This window comes from Saccopteryx leptura, chromosome X (assembly GCF_036850995.1).
Source record: "Saccopteryx leptura isolate mSacLep1 chromosome X, mSacLep1_pri_phased_curated, whole genome shotgun sequence".
Taxonomy (NCBI): domain Eukaryota; kingdom Metazoa; phylum Chordata; class Mammalia; order Chiroptera; family Emballonuridae; genus Saccopteryx; species Saccopteryx leptura.
In genome coordinates, this window is record NC_089516.1 from 102096413 (window position 1) to 102107532 (window position 11120).

The following is an 11120-nucleotide window of genomic DNA, read 5'->3' on the forward strand; positions in this document are numbered from 1 at the left end:
TAGTGTGATTTCTACTGTCTTCCTTGAATTTTTTTCCTTCAAATTTCCATACCTGTAGTTAATTCAATTTGGCACTTTTTTTGCCTCCTTAAAACTGTGTTTTGGAATGTGGAACTAGCAGAAAAAATGGGAAACGAGATAAAAGTCCCTCTAGACAGAAGTAATCACTTTAATATTTCTGAGAAATACTCTACATTCTGTATTTATCTTCAGGCTCACCACACCAGAAGGAAAAAAAGCTATTCTATAGCGGTAAGGCCCTGGTTCAGTCACATAGAGATGAATGTTGCTTCCTCGCTCTAGGATTATTATGATCCCCATTGCCAGTTAATAGTCAATTAGTTTCTCAGCTGGCACAAAATGATAATGTTCAGGATGAAGGATATGGAGTGACCAAAGGTACTTACTTGCCTGTTGGCTAATTGACATGGCAGGACAGTAGAAAAATGTGAGTTGCCAGTACTGTAACAGGATATTACAAAGTCATTCCGTACACAGGGTAAAGAGGGTTCTGAAGTGATATGAAATGTCCAGCATCTTCCCAGGCCTACACAATGGCCACTAAATCAAAGCATCTCTCTACCAACTGGTTTTTCCTAGGAGCAGGCAACAGTTAGATGGTTAAGGTAAGAGAGGTAGTTACTGATCTACAAACCTTCTTTTAGATGGCTATGACTGAAACATCTAACAGTTGTTATAAAGTAAACTGATATGCTTCTGGCTGAATAGCTCAGTTCCTAAAGCACGGAGGTCCCTGGTTTGATCCCCAGTCGGGGAATATGCAGAAGTGGATTGATGTTCCTATTTCTCTCTTACTCTCTCCCTTTCTCTCTCTAAAAAAAATTAATAAAATTAAAAAAATAAAGTAAACTGACATGATCCCTTCAAGAGTTGTGAATGACCAGGCCCTTAATCAAGAGCAGATGACATTCATTGTCAGAGAAATAGCAACATGAGAGATACTCCTGATCTCTCCCCTTGAAATATCAACAATTTGAACAACTATATCACAGAGAACGAACCCCAGCTGGGCTTGCAGCCATGCCTGAAAGATCTGCACACCCAAAAGACTGAATGTGAGAGAGGTTGAAAAGAGGGGTGGAAAATAAAATGTGTTCATGGTAGACTCTGGATAGGAGAGAAGCTGGAGGACCAAATTTTTATTTTTCCTTGCTGATCTGAGGGAGGGACACATGTTTAACATGGGTTTTGCTTTGGAGCCAGGAGAAGTAAGACTGAAGAATAGAGAGGAAGGAGCTGAACTAAGGCAGGTGCAATCAAGAGCAGGGACATGGCCCAGAATCCTGTGGTTTTCCTTCATTGCTAAGCCCCATTTGTGATTGCCAGTGCTGGGTGCACATACAGCCTGCCACGCTCCCTCAATCTACTTGAGCTTAGCCTGTGGAGTTCTGCCCATGTGGTAGAGGAGTGCAATCCATCTGTACACCCTTAGTCACAGAGTTTGGCCTGTGTGGTGCTTGACCTGTGTGCCCTGAGCCCACAGATTCCAGCCTGCATGGCCCTGAGTAACACTCGATCTGAATGCGCTTAGCCCACAAAATGTTATGTGCCAAGTGCTCAGGTGAGATTGGCTCACAGAACACAACCTCTGCTCTACCCATGGTCCACATGTTGGGCAGTATCAGAGAGAGGACCACAGTGTGGCACCCCAGCCTCTCAGGTTCTGCATCGCTTCCCTCATGGTACAAAGAATGGCTGCGGTGGATCCCCCACTGCTGACTCTCTGGGGTTACTCTCTGCTCTGAAAGGCAGAGAGGCCCTGCATTTGATCCCCTGGCCTGTAAGGATGTGAAAAGAAGCCCCTGGAGACCTGAGACTGCCATTGTTAGAGCCATAAAACTTCAAAGTCATAAAGCTGAAACTGTAAAGCCTTAACAACAAGCCACATCCACTAATGAGACTACAGCCCTACATATATCATTACAACAGCAATGTCTCAGTGGAGCTCTGCCCAAGACAATCACAGAGCCAAAACTAGTAGTATAGTGACATTTACTGGAAAAAGAAAAATATAACCTCTCAAAACTTATATTTTTTCTTTTTCTTATTTTTTCATCTTTCCTATTTTTTCTCCCTCTTTTTCTCATTTGATTTTCATTATCCTTAGTTTTTACATTTTTTATTCTTATTTTTTGTGAGGGTTTTATTTATTACACTTTTTCTTTTACTATTTTTTTCTATCTTCCCCTTGCTTTTCTTTTATTCTTGTAAAAACTTCATTTTTCTACAGATTATTATATTTTTACTATTTTTGTGTGTGGCTTTTTATTTTTATTTTATTTCTTCTCCCTTTTCATTTTTTTCTCAGTTCTTGCTCTTTGTTCTCTGTAGTATTTTTCTACTTATCATTATATTTAGAATTTTTATTTTTTCACTTTACTTTTCCAATTTTCATTTTTTAGTTCTCTCTTGTTAGAGTTATTAACAATACCACTCTCAAATGCAACCAAAGAAGAAGAAATTCAATAGCACAAATACCCAAGACAGAGACATACCTCAGATAGACGATGAAAAGTCTCCAGAAAAAATTCTCAATTACATGGAAACCTTGGGGTTAACTGACAGAATTCAATATGGAAGTTCTAAAAATACTAAATGAGACAAGAAAACAGTGACAGACAACTTAGTGAGCTCAAAAAACAAATTAATAAACAAAAAGAGTACTTTACCAAGGAGATTGAAACTGTAAAAAAGAACCAAACAGAGATGAAGAGCTCAATACATCAATTAAAAAATTAGGTAACAAGCTTAGCTAATGGAACAGGTCAGATAGAGAAGAGAATCAATGAAATTGAACACAGGCAACTAGAGACACAACAGAGAGAAAAAGAGAGAGAGACTCATAAATTTTTAAAAAATGAGATCCCTACAAGAATTGTCTGACTCCATCAGAAAGAGGAATATAAGAATAATGGGTATATAAGAAGAAGAAGCCTGACCTGTGGTGGCGCAGTGGATAAAGCGTCGACCTGGAAATGCTGAGGTCGCCGGTTCGAAACCCTAGGCTTGCCTGGTCAAGGCATATATGGGAGTTGATGCTTCCAGCTCCTCCCCCTTCTCTCTCTGTCTCTCTCCTCTCTCTCCCTCTCTCTCTCCTCTCTAAAAATGAATAAGTAAAATAAAAAAAAATAAAAAAAAGAAGAAGAAGAGAGGGAAAAGGGAATGGAAAGCCTATTCAAACAAATAATTGAGGAGAACTTCCCAAACCTATGAAAAGAGTGAGAGCCTCAAATCCAAGAAGCAAATAGAACACTGAGTTACCTCAACCCAAACAGACCTACTTTAAGGCACATCATAATGAAATTGTCACAAATCAGTTATAAAGAGGGAACCCTCAAGGCAGCTAGGAGAAACAAGAATATAATATATAAAGGAAGGTCTATTAGGTTATCATCAAATTTCTCAGCAGAAACTCTAGAAGCCAGAAGAAAGTGTACCCAAACATTTAAAGTATTTAAAGAGAGGAATTAGGAACTACCAGCCAAGAATACTATACCCATCAAAGCTATCCTTCAAATATGAAGGAGAAATAAAAACATTTGCAGACATAGAGAAGCTGAGAGAATTTATCACCAAAAAACCTCCACTGCAGGAAATACTAAAGGGGGTATCTGACCAGATGCAAAAAAACAAAACTAAACAAAACTACAAGTAAAAGCTCAACAACAACACAATAAAAACAAGGATAATCTGTAAAAAACAATAACAAAAAAAAGGGAGAGGATAAAGATCAGCAGTAGCAAAGGAGGATGGAATGCAGAAGCACTCATGAGATAATGGACTCTAATAAATATAATTTTTCTTCTAATAACCTAATGGTAACCAGCCACAAAAATGCCACTACTAAAACACCTCACTTAAAAAGAGAAGACACATGAGAATAAAGTATGGAATACCACCAAACAAAAACAGCTGACAAAAAAAACAAAAGAGAAGAAACAAAGGAGCATCACCAGGCAGTGGCGCAGTGGATAGAGCATCAGACTGGGATGTGGAGGACCCAAGTTCGAGACCTCAAGGTCGTCAGCTTGAGCACAGGCTCATCTGGTTTGAGCAAAGCTCACCAGCTTGAACCCAAGGTCTCTGGCTTAAGCAAGGGGTTACTCAGTCTGCTGAAGGCCCCTAGTCAAGGCACATATGAGAAAGCAATCAATGAACAATTAAGATGTCGCAACGAAAAACTGATGATTGATGCTTCTCATCTCTCTCCATTCCTGTCTGTCTGTCCCTATCTATCCCTCTCTCTGACTCTCTCTCTCTCCTTGAAAAAGAAAGAAAAGAACCAAACAAGACAAAGAGCTATTAGAAAGCAATACATAAAGTGGCTATAGAAAATCCTCAAGTGTCAATAATTACCTTAAATGTAAATGGATTGAACTCACCAATAAAGAGACACAGAGTAGCAGATTGAATCAAACAGCAAAACCCCAGCCCTGGCAAGTTGGCTCAGTGGTAGATCGTCGGCCTGACATGTGGATGTCCCAGGTTCTATTCCTGGTCAGGGCACAAAGAAGAAATGCCCATCTGCTTCTCCACCCTTCCCTTCTCGTTTCTCTCTATCTCTCTCTTCCTCTCCTGCAGCCAAGGCTCCATTGGAGCAAAGTTGGCCCAGACACTGAAGTTGGCTCTATGGCCTCCACCTCAGGCACTTGAATGGCTCTGGCCACAATGGAGAAATTCCCCAGATGAGCAGAGCATCACCCCCCGGGTAGGCATACGAGGTGGATCTCAGTCCAGCGCATGCTGCCTATCTGACTGCCTCCTGCTTCTAACTTCAGAAAATTTTTTTAAAAAAGCAAAACTCAACTATATGCTGCCTTCAAGAGACACATCTAAGTTGCAAGTACAAAAACAGATTTATAATGAGAGGTTGAAACATGATTCTCCAAGCAAATAATACCCAAAGAAAAGCAGGTGTAGTCATACTCATATTTGACAATGCTGGCTACAAGACAACAAAAGTAACCAGACATAAAGATGGTCATTTCATAATGACAAAGGGGACATTGTTCAAGAAGACATAACAATGCATGAAACCAGGGAGCATCAAAATATATGACATCTACTAACTGATTCAAAATTAGAAACAGACACAAACACAATCATTGGAGATTTCAATATACCACTGGCAGTTCTAGATCATTCATCCAAACAGAAAATCAATAAAGAAATATTGGCCTTAAATAAAACACTAGAAAAAATAAACATAATAAACAACTACAGGACATTTCATCCAAGAACTTCAGATTATATATTTTTCTCCAGTGTACATGGAACATTCTCAAGAATAGACCATATGTTTGGCCACAAATCTAACATCAACAAATTTAGAAAGACTGAAGTTATACCAAGCATATTCTCTGATCATAAGGCTATGAAATTAGAAATCAACAGCAAAAAAGAAGTAAAGAAATTCACAAAAATGTGGAAATTAACAATATACTTCTAAAAAATGACTGAGTCAAAGAAGAAATAAAAACAGAGATCAAAAGATATATACAGCTTGACCAGGCGGTGGCACAGTGGATAGAGCGTCAAACTGGGATGCGGAAGGACCCAGATTCGAGACTCCAGGGTTGCTAGCTTGAGCACAGGCTCATCTGGCTTGAGCAAAAAGCTCACTAGCATGGACCTAGGGTCACTGGCTCAAGCTGGGGGCACATATGAGAAGGTAATCAATGAGCAACTATGGTGTCGCAACAAAAAGCTGATGATTGATGCTTCTCATCTCTCTCTGTTCCTATCTGTCTGTCCCTGTCTATCCCTCTGTCTGGCTCTCTCTCTGTCCCTGTAAAAAAAAAAAAAAAAAAGATACCTACAGGCAAAAAAATGACAACACAACATATCAAAACTTCTGGGATGCAATGAAAGCAGTTGTAAGAGGGATGTTTACAGTATTACAGGCTTATACCAAGAAACTAGAGAAAGCCCAAGTAAACAACTTAACATCACATCTTAAGGAACTAGAAAAAAAAAAAGAACAAAGGCAACCCAAAACCAGAAGAAGAAAGAAAATAGTAAAAATTAGAACAGAATTAAATGAAATAGAGAATTAAATGAAATAAAAAATTAATGCAACAAAGGGCTGGTTCTCTGAGAAGATCAATAAAATTGATAAATCCCTGGCTAGATGTACTAAAGAAAAAAGAGAAAGGACTCATATAAACAAAATCCAAAACGAAAGAGGAGAAATTATCACAGATATCATAGATATACAAAGGATCATTGTAGAGTACTATGAAAAACTATATGCCACCAAATTCAACAGTCTAAAAGAAATGGATAAATTCCTAGAAGTATTCAATCTTCCCAGACTAAGTCATGAAGAAGTGGAAAGACAAAATAGATCCATAGGGAGGGAAGAAATAGAAACAACTATCAAAAACTTCACTAAAACCAAAAGTTCAGGACCAGAGAGCTTCACTAGTGAATTCTACCAAACATTCCTAGAAGATTTGTTTTCTATCCTTCTCAAATTCTTACAAAAACTTGAAGAAAAAGCAATACAGTGATACCTCGGTTCTCGAACGCCTTGACTTTCGACCAAATCGGTATTCGACCAGGAAATTCGAGAAAATTTTGTCTTGGAATCCGAACAAATATTTGGAACTCGAACATCCAAGATTAGCCGAGTTGAGCCGAATGGCGTTCATTCGGCCGAGCGCGCCTTGCCTGCGTCATCAGTGTGAGTCACGCTTTGTCACGCTTTGTGGAGAGAGAGAATCACGTTTTTGTGGAGAGAGTCACACTTTGTGGTGAGAGTCACGCTTTGTGGTGAGAGTCACGCTTTGTGGTGAGACTCACGCTTTGTGGAGAGACTCACGCTTTGTGCACGCTTTGTACACTGAATTTAACCCTTAGACATGGGTCCAAAGAAAGCCAGAAGTGGTAATGCAGACAAAGGTAAGCGGAAAGCTGTGAGAACAACGATTGAGCTGAAAAAAGAAATCATTGCCAAATATGAACAGGGCACACGTGTTTCAGATCTGTCTGCTGAGTATGGCATGCCAAGATCTACTATCTCAACTTTCCTTAAGAATAAAGCTGTTATAAAGGCTGCCAATGTTGCCAAAGGTGTTACATTGTTAACAAAGCAAAGGCCTCAGATAATGGAGGAAATGGAGAAGCTGCTTCTTATTTTCATTAAAGAAAAAGAGTTAGCAGGTGACAGCATCAATGAAGTCGTTATTTGTGAGAAAGCACCAGTAAATAGGCATATTTTTGGGGCTTGGAACAAATTAATCCAGTTTCCATTATTTCCTATGGGTTTCATTGTTTCGGTTCTCGAACAATTTGGTTCTCGACCGTTCTCCCGGAACGAATTATGTTCGAGAACCGAGGTATCACTGTACTTCCAAACATATTTTATGAAGCTAACATAACTCTCATACAAAAACCTGGCAAGGACAATACAAAAAAAATAATAAAACTAGTGAACATTATCTCTAATGAATACAGATGTAAAAATCCTAAACAAAATACTAGCAAATCAAACACAACAACATATCAAAAATATAATACATCATGATCAAGTGGGATTCATCCCAGGAACACAAGGATGGTTCAACATAAGTAAATCAATTAATGTAATACACCATATGAACAAAACAAAAAAACAAAAATCAGATGATCCTATAAATAGATGTAGAGAAGGCATTTGATAAGATACAACACCCCTTTATGTTAAAACACTCAATAAAATGAGTATAGAAGGAAAATACCTCAACATAATAAAGGTCATGTATGACAAACCATCAGCTAATATTATACTAAATGGTGAAAAACTGAAATCATTTCTTCTAAAATTAGGAACAAGATAAGGCTGCCCACTCTCTCCATTCTTATTCAACACAGTGCTGAAAGTTTTAGCCAAGAAATCAGACAAGAAAAAGAAATAAAAGGCATTCAAAATGGAAAGAAGAAATAAAGGTTTCAGCTTTTGCAGATGACATGATCTTATATATAGAAAAGCCCAAAGACTCCACAGAAAGATTATTAGAAAAAATAAACCAACACAGTAAGGTCACAGGATACAAAATTAATATACAGAAGTCTATTGCTTTCATATACACAAACAATGAAACTTTGGAAAATAAACTCAAAAAACTGATTCCCTTTACAGTTGCAACAAATAAAATAAAATACCTAGGAATAAACATAAGAAAGAATGTACAGGATGTATATATTGAAAACTACAAAGTATTATTAAAGGAAATAAAAAAAGACACAATGAAATGGAAAAAATATCCCATGTTCTTGGATAGGAAAAATAAATATAGTTAAAATGGCCATATTACTCAAAGCAATATACAAATTTGATGTAATTCCCATTAAAATTCCAATGTTTTTTAAAGAAATGGAACAAAAATTCACCAGATTTGTATGGTACCATAAAAAAACCTTGGATAACCAAAGCAATCCTGATGGAAAAAAAAAAAACAAAGCTGGAGGCTTTACAATACATGAATTCAAATTATACTACAGAGCCACAATAATCAAAACAGCATGGTATTAGCAGAAAAATAGACACACAGACAAATGGAACAGAATCCAGAACCCAGAAATAAAAACACATATATAGCGGCAAATCATCTTTGACAAAGACAAAAACACACACTAGAGAAAAGAAATCCTCTTCAATAAATGGTGTTAGAAAAACTGGAAAGCCACATGCAAAAGAATGAAACCTGACTACAGTTTATCCCCTTGCACAAAAATTTATTTAAAATGGATCAAAGACCTAAATATAAGATCTGAAACAATAAATTGCATAATAGAAAATATAGGTATTAAACTTATGGACCTTGACCATAGAGAGCATTTTATGAATTTAACCCCAAAGGCAAGGGAAGTAAAGGCAAAGATAAATGAATGGGACTATATCAAACTAAGAAGTTTCTGCACAGCAAAAGAAAGTGACGAGCCTCGCTCTGGTCCCTGCGGCTGGCTGCCGGGCCGTGTGTCTCCTCCTCCGTCGCCGCCATATTGTCTGTGTGAGGAGAGGGGAGAGCGGCCGCTACCGCTGCCGCTTCCACCACAGTTTGAAGAAAACAAGTCTGAAACAAAGTCTCACCCACTCCCCACGCTGCCTCTGAACACGGTGACTGCCATATCTCCTCCAAACTTCAAGTTCAGCTTTGTTCGCCAACCTGTCTGACATGTCGGGACCCGTGCCAAGCAGGGCCAGAGTTTACACAGATGTTAATACGCACAGACCCCGAGAGTACTGGGATTACGAGTCACACGTGGTGGAATGGGGAAATCAAGATGACTACCAGCTCGTTCGAAAATTAGGCCGGGGTAAATATAGTGAAGTATTTGAAGCCATCAACATCACAAATAATGAAAAAGTTGTTGTTAAAATTCTTAAGCCAGTAAAGAAGAAGAAAATCAAACGTGAAATAAAGATTTTGGAGAACTTGCGTGGCGTCCCCAACATCATCACGCTGGCGGACATTGTCAAGGACCCCGTGTCACGGACCCCTGCCCTGGTTTTTGAACACGTAAACAACACAGATTTCAAGCAATTATACCAGACGTTAACAGACTATGATATTCGATTTTACATGTATGAGATTCTAAAGGCCCTGGATTACTGTCATAGTATGGGAATTATGCACAGAGATGTGAAACCCCATAATGTCATGATTGATCATGAGCACAGAAAGTTACGGCTAATAGACTGGGGTTTAGCTGAGTTTTACCATCCTGGCCAAGAATATAATGTTCGAGTTGCTTCTCGATACTTCAAAGGTCCTGAGCTACTTGTAGACTATCAGATGTACGATTATAGTTTGGATATGTGGAGCTTGGGTTGTATGCTGGCAAGCATGATTTTCCGGAAGGAGCCATTTTTCCATGGACATGACAATTATGATCAGTTGGTGAGGATAGCCAAGGTCCTGGGGACAGAAGATTTATATGACTATATTGACAAATACAACATTGAACTAGATCCACGTTTCAATGATATCTTGGGCAGACACTCCCGTAAGCGATGGGAACGCTTTGTCCACAGTGAAAACCAGCACCTTGTCAGCCCTGAGGCCTTGGATTTTCTAGACAAGCTGCTGCGATAGGACCACCAGTCACGGCTCACTGCGAGAGAAGCCATGGAGCACCCCTATTTCTACACTGTTGTGAATGACCAGGCTCGAATGGGCTCATCTAGCATGCCAGGAGGAAGTACGCCTGTCAGCAGCGCCAATATGATGTCAGGGATTTCGTCAGTGCCAACCCCTTCACCCCTCGGACCTCTGGCAGGCTCACCAGTGATTGCTGCTGCCAACCCGCTCGGGATGCCCGTGCCGGCCGCTGCCAGCGCCCAGCAGTAGAGGCCCCTCCGTCCCGAGCCTCCGAGCAGAGGTGGGGGCATCGCGCTCTCCTGCGTGGCCGTGCCTAGCCGGGCGGGGAAACACTTAAGAAGCACCGTGTCTGAACCGTTGCTTGTGGATTTATAGTAGTTCAGTCATAAAAAAAAAAAAAAATTATAATAGGCTGATTTCCTTTTTTTCTTTTCTTTTTTCTTTCTTTTTTTTAAACTCGAACTTTTCATAACTCAGGGAATTCCCTGAAAAATGACCTTACCTGCAGGTGGAATATTTCACGGACATATTTTTTCTCCCCTTCCAAATTCAGTTCCTCGTTACTGAAGAACAAAGATATAAAGCTAGCCTCGATTCCCGCTGCTGCGTTTGGGAGGAGGCTTCTCCCCACCCCCGCCCCTGCTCCCCACCACCCCAGTCTGGGGGGTATGTAGCTGCTTGAAGGGAGGCGGGGCGGGAGGAGGGAGGCCCCAGCCTGGAAAGCAGTGTCCTGCTGCTCACTAACTCTTCACTCGGAAAGTGCTTGGGTGAGACTATCTGGGTGAATCAAGTGGAAATGGGTCTTAATCGTTACATTAAGATGCTGAAGAATCTACCCAAAGTGCAGACAGGTCCTGAAAACTGTTCAGTTTGAATCATGTCTTATTGACCCTACATTCAACTCACTTATAAGTTTAGTTTCAGTTTAGTTGAAAACGTTAGTCACCTTCCCTCCAGGAGCCTTACCTTGGTCCTCTCCCCTGTCGTCTCCCAGCCTGCTCTGTAGCCGGTAGG

At 39.8% G+C, this 11120-nt stretch overlaps 1 pseudogene; it reads left to right on the top strand.

Annotated features, from left to right (window-relative positions):
- Positions 1-10517, top strand: part of LOC136386065 (casein kinase II subunit alpha pseudogene) — a 190586-nt pseudogene extending 180069 nt beyond the window's left edge.
- The last annotated feature ends 603 nt before the right edge of the window (positions 10518-11120 follow it).